The sequence below is a fragment of the Myotis brandtii genome, unplaced genomic scaffold (genome assembly GCF_000412655.1).
Source record: "Myotis brandtii unplaced genomic scaffold, ASM41265v1 scaffold291, whole genome shotgun sequence".
NCBI lineage: Eukaryota > Metazoa > Chordata > Mammalia > Chiroptera > Vespertilionidae > Myotis > Myotis brandtii.
The window spans coordinates 1,379,214-1,388,075 of record NW_005361118.1 but is presented as its reverse complement, the minus strand read 5'-3'; positions in this window follow the sequence as shown (position 1 = coordinate 1,388,075).

Sequence of the window (8,862 nt, the reverse complement as noted above, 5' to 3'; positions counted from 1 at the left end):
CCTTGAGTGTGACAGGGGGCGGTGCCCCAACCCCCCAATCAGCCCTACCCTGAGCATGACTGAGGGTGGCATCGCAACCTCCCGATCCGTGCTGCTCTGTGCATGACAGGGGGCGGCGCCCCAACTCCCCAATCAGCCCTCCTCTGAGCCCGACCAGGGGCTGCACCTAGGGATTGGGCCTGCCCTCTGCCACCCAGGAGCAGGCCTAAGCCAGCAGGTCGTTATCTCCTGAGGGGTCCCAGACTGCAAGAGGGCACAGGCCGGGTTGAGGGACCCCCTTCCTCCCCCAGTGCACAAATTTTTGTGCACCGGGCCTCTAGTATATATATAATCATCTGAAGAAAGAATGATACAAAAATTTCCAAATTTGGCAAAATATAGTAAAAAATATAAACCCACAGGACATAAAGAAAGCTACATCAAGACACTTAAAAATCACATTGCTCAACACCAATGATGAAAAGAAAAATCTATTAAGTAGTCAAAAGAAAAGAGACACACTATACACAGGAATAAACATAAGGATTACAAAAGATTTCTCATCAGAAACAATGTAAGGGAGAAGATAGTAGAGCAACATCCTAAAGTACTATAAGGATTACAAAAGATTTCTCATCAGAAACAGTGTAAGGGAGAAGATAGTAGAGCAACATCATTAAAGTACTCACAAAGGGAGGAAAATCCTCTCAATTTATAATTCTAGACTGAGTGAAAATATTTTAAAAAATAGTTAAAATATATTTTTCATATATAAAAGATTGAATTTTTTTTATCACCAGCAGATTTGTAGTGTAAAAAATGTTAAAAGAAGTCCTGCAAGCAGAAATAAAATTTTGCCAGATAGAAATAACAATCTATGCCAAGAAATGGAAAACACAAAGACAGTAAATGCACAGGAAAAAATATAATAGAAGTTTCTTATTATTTAAATATATTGAATGATAATTAAATATTTAAACAAATAATAATGTAATATCAGTTTTATAACATCTGTGAAAGTAAAATACATGACACCAATAGCACAAAGATTGCCCGGGAAAAATGAAATTTTGTTATAGTGAAGTTTCTACACAAGATGTGAAGTGATACAATATCCACTTGAAGACAAACTGTGACAAGTTAAAATCCTATATAATAAAGAGCTAATATGCAAATAATCATCATGCCCTCATGCCATCACGCCATAACGGCTCAGACTCTCAACACTGGGGAGAGAGGAATGGGGACCAGACAGGCTGAGGCCGGGAGAGGGACAAGCCACCCACCCCAGGGTCCTGAGTGCCAGGAGAGGGACAAGCCGCCCACCCCACAGTCCTGGGTGCCAGCAGCTGGGGCTGCAGCCCAGGAGAGGGACAAGCCGCACACCCTGTGGTTCCGGGTGCCTGTGGCTGCAGCCTGGGCAAAGCCACCCGCCCACGGTCCCCTGCAGCTGCGGCTGGCCTGGGTGAAGCCAGCCCGGGTCCTGGGTACCTGTGGCTGGCCAGAGGGAGGGAAGCCTGGGGCCCTGGGTGTGAGCGAGGCAGAGGCAGTTAGGGGCAACCAGGCCGGTAGGGGAGCAGTTAGGGGCGATCAGGCAGGCAGGCAGAGGTGGTTAGGGATGATCAGGCAGGCAGAGGTGGTTAGGGGCGATCAGGCAAGCAGGCAGAGGCAGTTAGGGGTGATCAGGCAGGCAGGCAGGCAGGCAGAGGCAGTTAGGGGCGATCAGGCAGGCAGGCATGTGAGCGGTTAGGAGCCAGCAGTCCCAGATTGTGAGAAGGATGTCCGACTGCCCGTTTAGGCCCGGTTTAGGACCCCCCGCAGGGGGTCCCTGATTGGAGAGGGTGCAGGCTGGGCTGCGTGAACGCCCCCTCCATGCATGAATATCATGCACCAGGCCACTAGTTTATAATAAAAACCCCTTTCTTATGTGCTGTAGGAGCTTTAGGAGCAGCCCCTTCTCAGGGCTCCCCTCCATTCCCCATTGGGGCAATGATTTTCTACCATCAACCATGAGGCTGAGGTAAAATTTAAGAACATCAGTCCTAATGACAATACCACTTTAATTTGGAAACTTAAGGCTGGCTATTTCCATGCCTATCTCACACAGAAATTCTCTTCTTCCTCTCTTTCTTATTCCATTTTTAATAATATTTGTACCACACTTATCTTTCCTGAGACAAGATATTCTGTACAGAAAAGTCAAAAGAACCTTGGCATAAGTATAAAATCACTAATATTTTTTAAATTAAAAAAAGTAAAATAGACTTTCCTCACCCCCTTTCCACCTTTAATGCCTTTCTTTATGACTTTTATTTTCTGCTTTATTTCTGGATTGTTTAAAATGTTTTCTAAATCTATTGCTTTGACAAGCTCACATCTGAGTACTCAACATTATTTTAAAAAGATAATTTGAAAAAACAAAGTTGTTGTGTTATATGGTGTTTACATCTCTAGACCTAGGTTAGTTAGCCTGTCTCCCCTAAGTGGTTATTATAAAGGAGTTGATGACAGTAGAGAGAGGATATGTACATTGCTGAAGGACCTGTTAGAAATGTTATTTGAGGATTTTTGATGCAGTCTGGAGCTGGGCATATGAGATAGAAATGTAGCCCGAAGAGCTGCTTCATTTCCACTCCCCTCTACTCCCCACACAGACCCAACTGAACCAGGTTAATACAATCAGGGAGCCTCCAAGATACAGCCATGGCCAGTCACCCAGTTTAACATGGAAAACAAAGTTAAGTTCCATCCTCTGGCATTCAAATCTATTTGTCAATCAAAAGTCAGTGAGCATAAGCATTGTTATGGGGAAAGAGAAATCAGAGAAAGTAAGACACAAGCCAAGGGATAGATAAATAATCCAGGACTGACAGTTCTCTGAGATAAACAAGCATGGTTGACTGGTTATGCTTAGTTTTACGTGGTTTGCTTGCCAGATGATGATTAACACTCACCCCAGCTCTGCCCTCCCTGGGTGGGGAGTCAGAGATGGGGTGAAGATGTCTAACACATTACTTAAAAAGAAAAACACTGAAAGTTTAATGGTGTTTGAAGTAGCATTGGAATGTTCCTTGTTTCAAAATGGCTATATTAAATAAGTAATCTCAAAGTGCTTATATTCTATCACTGTGTAGAGGGGATAAATGGTGATGGAAAATAAATAAATAAATGCAGTCAAAATAAAATAAAATAACACTCTGGACCCATTACCCCTAAAATTGAAAATGGGATGTTTTTGGGTTGGGGTAAAAAAGGTGATGGGAGTAAGAAGCACAAATTGGTAGTTACAGAATAGTCATAGGGATATAAAGTACAACATAGGGAATTATAGTCAACAATATTATAATAACTATGTATGAGGCCAGGTGGGTACTAGATTTATCGGGGTGAGCCTTTAATAAGTTATATAATGTCTAACCACTGGTTGTACACCTGAAACTAATATGATATTGTATAACTGTAATTGAAAAGTAAAAAATTATTTTTAAAGAAAGTTTCTATCCCTCAGTGTTGTCATAAGGTGTTTTTTTTAAGTCAATGTATATAATATACCCTTCAATTAGCTTAGTGATTGGCACCTAGATAATTATGCTGACAAATATTTTCAACAGATACTGTAGCTCAAAGAAAAGAAAAATTATTATATTGGAATATAAATGTACAGACACATGAAAAGATGCTCAACATCAGTAATCATCAGAGAAATGCAAATCAAAAGCACAATGAGTTGTCACCTCACACTGTCAGCATGGCTATCATCAGAGAGACAAGAAACAAGTGTTGGCAAGGATGTAGAGAAAAGAATGTGCAGAAAAGGAAACACTTTTCCACTGATGGTGGGAATGTATATTGGTGCAGCCACTATGGAAAACAATATGGAAGTTTCTCAAGAAAATAAAAATAGCCCAACCAGCATGGATCAGTTGTTGAGCTGTTGACTTGTGAACCAGGAGATCACAGTTCGATTCCCAGTCAGGGCCTAGGTTGTAGGCTCAATTCCCAGGGGGGATGGTGGGGAGAAAGGGCGCACAGGAGGCAGCTGATAAATGATTCTCTCATCATTGATGTTTCTATCTCTCTCTCCCTCTCCCTTTCTCTCTGAAATAATTAAAAATATATTTAAAAAAATTAAAAAATAGAATTACCATATGATCCAGCAATTCCACTTTGTAGTATTCAACTGAAAAATAATGAAAACACTAATTCAAAAAGATATATGCACACCCATGCTCACTAAAGCATTATTTACAATAGCCAACATATGGGAACAACCAAAGTGTTTCTCAATAAATGAATGGATAAAGATGTGGTACATATATACAACGGAATATTATTCAACCATAAAAAAGAATGAAATGTTGCCATTTGTGACAACATGGATGAACCTTGAGGGAATTATGCTAAATGAAATAAGTCAGACAGAGAAAGACAAATACCACATGATATCAATTATATGTGGAGTTTAAAACAGACAAAACCAAGCTCAAAGATACAGAGGACAGACTGGTGGTTGCCAGAAGCAGGGAGTAGGGGGTAGCCGAATTGGTGAAGGAGGTCAAAAAGTATAAACTTCCAATAATAAATAAGTCATAGGAATGTAATTATAGCATGGTGACTACAGTTAACAATATTGTATTGAATATTCAAAAATTGACTGGAGAGTTAAATAAATAAAAGTTAAATAAATGGAAACTACCTAAAAGTTCCTACCAAAATCAAGCAATAGCCAATGACAATCTCCTCCCCAAAGGGTAACTCTGGATTAGGATTAATATAGCATGTAAATATGAGGCCTTTGTCGTAAGACAATATAAGCTCCACTCAGGAAACAGGAAGGGCAGAATTGAGAGAAATAACTCCAGAATGGACACTGCCATTCTAGCTCAGGAAAGCTGTGGGAGAGGCTGAAGGCAGGGGCAGGTCTGGTCAGAGCTTAGGGACTGTTGGCTGACAGATGATGACCCCAAAACACCCTTTACAGCAACCTGAGGGGCAGGAAAGGGGAATCCCATCTTGGATCCATGAGAGGAGATGGAAGCAGATTGGACAAACAAGAGTGATGGACTGCAGGGAGAAGTCAACGAATTTTTGATCACACACCTTTTATCTGCCAGGGTTTTGACGCCCCTCCCCTCCCATGCTCCAATATATTATTTTAAGTTATCTCCATATACTTCATATTGAGTGTGTTATAAAACCTTCACAGAGTATAGAATTTAAAAAGATATCTATTGGAACAGAATTTGTAACATTTTATTCTTCACCTTAATCAGTCTTTGTGTGCACCTCGCTTTGGAAAGAACAAATGAACTGTTGGGAGGGAGGGGAGTATGGAGTTGTTACTCCCTGCATAGAATCTCAAAAGGCAAAAACATCCGAACAAGTTTTCCTTAGCTATTCTTCAAAAGAGAACCCTGTAACACTTCAGTAAACAGGCAGCAATATTGCCCACCACTCTCTTTCTAGCTTCCAGCCCTCTACCTGGCTTTTGGATTGCACTTTTCCTCAAAAGTTGCCATAGTTACACCTGATGCCACTGCCAGGAGGTTTTCTACAGTTAGGAAACTCAGACCCTAAAATCTGGTAGTAATCATATCTGATCTGAAACAGTTTGGATGATAACGTTATTCAGGTGGTGGCTGTTTTCAATTTGGGGAAAAGGAAAGCACTTTGTTTAGACTATCTTTTGGGAAGAGGGACTGAACCTTATAGAGCTCTCTTTGTATAGAGTTGTGGGTGCAATAGAGCACTGAGTTTTGTTTGTTTGTTTGGTTTTGGCTATAAATTAGACTACAAAAAATTATTTCCTCCTGAAACAGGTGTATTAACTGTAAATGTTATATAGCATATTTTTAATGCAGGTTTTACATATAGCTCATTGTTCCTATTAGAGAACATCAAATTTGCTGTGGAATTTTTATATATACCTCATGTTATTACTTTAGAGAGAAACACAAATAAACTTATTGTTGGTCTGTAAGAACATCACCAAAGCAAACTATATGGGCAAAAGTATTTGTCCTGTTTGCTCTAGTTCCTATACATGACTGTATTTTGCAGGCAGGGCCCCTCAGCTCCCAAATGTACAGGGCCTCCCCAGAACTACCCAAACCACATTTGGGGTCTTGGTTTAACAAGCCTTCAACTGGGAGAAACTAGCTGGTTTCTGCCTCTAAATGCTGGCACTAGCTTTTCAATGGCACCTGGCTATTCTTCTCTGCCAAGAACTTGGTAGTCAGCCCTAGTTAGCTCAGAGATGCTTTATCTCCCAGTGCACCTTCAGGGAATGGCAGCAAGCCTGCTGCTTCTATCTGTTTAGCCAAGCCCAGGGGAGGTGAGCATGGTTCTCACTGACAAGAGGCAGTTAGTTTACTGGAGTTACAACAAACTACAAAACCCAGCCTGAGGGTTTGGAGAACACATTTTTAAATATCGAAAAACTTAAGAAAAATTAATTCTATAGATTGGTAGCAATTAAGGAAGTCATATTGCTGGAGCTTTCAAAAATAAAGTTAGACCTTAGCCGGTTTGGCTCAGTGGATATAGCGTTGGCTTACAGACTGAAAGGTCCTGAGTTTGATTCCTTGGTTGCAGACTAGGTCCTGAGGAGAATGTGAGAGGCAACTAATTGATATTTCTCTGTCTTTCCCCATCCCTTCCACTCTCTCCAAAAATCAATGAAAAATCCTCAGGTGAGGATTAAAAATAAATAAATAAATAAATAAATAATAAAGTTAGACCAGTTTTTCTGTTTCCTCAGTTCATTTTTACTTGGATTTGTCAAGGTATAGCAAGGACAGCTGTCTGGGTTGACACCAGAGAGCTTTCATGAACCCTACTTCATGGCATTGGCTGAGTTGTGCCTCATGTGAGGTGGGAGATGGTTGAGAAAAGAGAAAAGCAGAAATCTAGTGTCTTTCTGAAAAACTTATAAGAAGGTTACAACAGATTTTTGACTTTGTAATATACTGAGTGTTTTAAAGAACACCATATTATAGCAGTCTCAGCACTCTTAGTTATAAAGATAAATGTTATTTTATCTAACTAGAGTTTTACACATTAATTTACTGTTAATTTCGTTATTTTACTTGAAGTGAACTTTCTATTATATTTTACCCAATTATGTAAGTGAGCTGATTATGCAACTAACAGATTGGCAAATATGAGAACTATTACAGGATCAACATTTTTTTACAGGTAACTACTCAGGTTGTTGGTGGAGTAACAAAGAGAATATGAAAAAAATTTTCTGGTCTGCTCTATTCAGGTTTATCGTTCCTAGGCCTGATTTATAAATGCCTGAATCTTAATCCCTTTTACAAATTAGCCTGGTCTTTAGTCCAGCTGTGAAATGAAATTAGGTTTTGCTTTAAAACAACAAAGCTATAGAAGTGGAAAAATAGAAAATACTAAAAAAAAATACTAGCTAAGTAACTGCAGCAATATATCATTAATTTAAAATCCATCAATCAGGAATTTATGATAGCTCATAAAAGCATAAGATGCAATGTACCTTTGGTCTAATTGTGTAAGAGTTTGCTAAGTGGAAAACATTTTTTCAGAGAGAAGGCTGAAACTTCTAATGAGACTGCTTCTATTACTTTTAGTAATTTTAGATATTTACAATACTGAATGATTTCTTAATTATAAATGATTCTTTCCCACAACTTAAGTCCTCCTGCAGCCATACTAAGTAAATCTTCCTTAACCTACTTATAAGATTTTCTGTCATGATGAAGATAGCCTTTCATTTATAAAATGAAAGCCTTTTCCTAAATCCAACTGCCCTTCCAGTTTTCTTTGAGCAAAGCAGCTTGTTGAATGTTCTGGTTTAAGTACATGAGATCTAGAGACAGCTTGCCTAGGTTCAAATCCCACTTCTACCAATTGGACATGTTATATATGGTTGTGGTGCCTCCATTTCCTTATCTGTAAAAAATGGGAAAAATAATATATAAAAGATTTAAAGGCTGTGAAGTACTCAGAACAGTGTCTGATCCCTTATAGTTAGCCCTTGTTGCTATGACACTATATTGCAGGTAGACTCTGTCATACCCCAGGACGTCACTAAGATAAACTGTAGTGAAATGGTGAACATTTTAGAGCAGGCAGGTTTTTTAGCCCCCCCCTTTACAAGGCCAAAGGCATAATTTCACATGCAGTGCATCACAACTATTTTTCGATTCTTCAGTTTTCCTTTATTTTGGCCTCCAGCCACCCAAGCCCGCCAGGTTCTTCTGGTCAATTATGCATAAGCTTTTTCCAAGTTACCGCCTCCCAGTCTCTACGAATTGTCTCCGTCTCTTTCCAGTTCATGCTAGAATTCATCTGTCCTTGAAGTCCTCCCTCAACTAGCCTTCCACTATGATAAGCCTTAGACTCTGGCACAGCTCTGCCAGTGAAGCCCTTGTTAATAAATTCCGCAGATCATTAGTCTTTCTGATTAGCCTGGTCTTGAGTTCTCGGACTTTGGGCTCCAAACAAGATTCCCGGTTAAAGACACAAGAACACGAGGATGGGTGAGCTGCGGGCCCCGAGGATTGGTGAGAAAGACGAGAGACCAGCTACGGGTTTGAATAAGACAAGGACTAGGGAGAAGGAAGGTTAATGACGCACCCGAATAAGTCCGCTATACGAAAGGAGATAAACTAAGGATCCGGGCGGTGCAGACAGCGAGAGCCGTGCGCGCTCCCGCGCGCACACACAAGGTAAAAGAGGGGTAGTCCCAGGTTTCTGACAGTGACATGGCCCTGATCCGGACACGGTCTCCAAGCTCTCCCAATTTCCAGAGCGTCCCTGTCCCTGCTACCTCGGGACTGTTAGCGCATCTCCCCGACCCGCCATGCTGCGGCGCGGCTGGTGCTATCCCTTCCCCCACTCCAC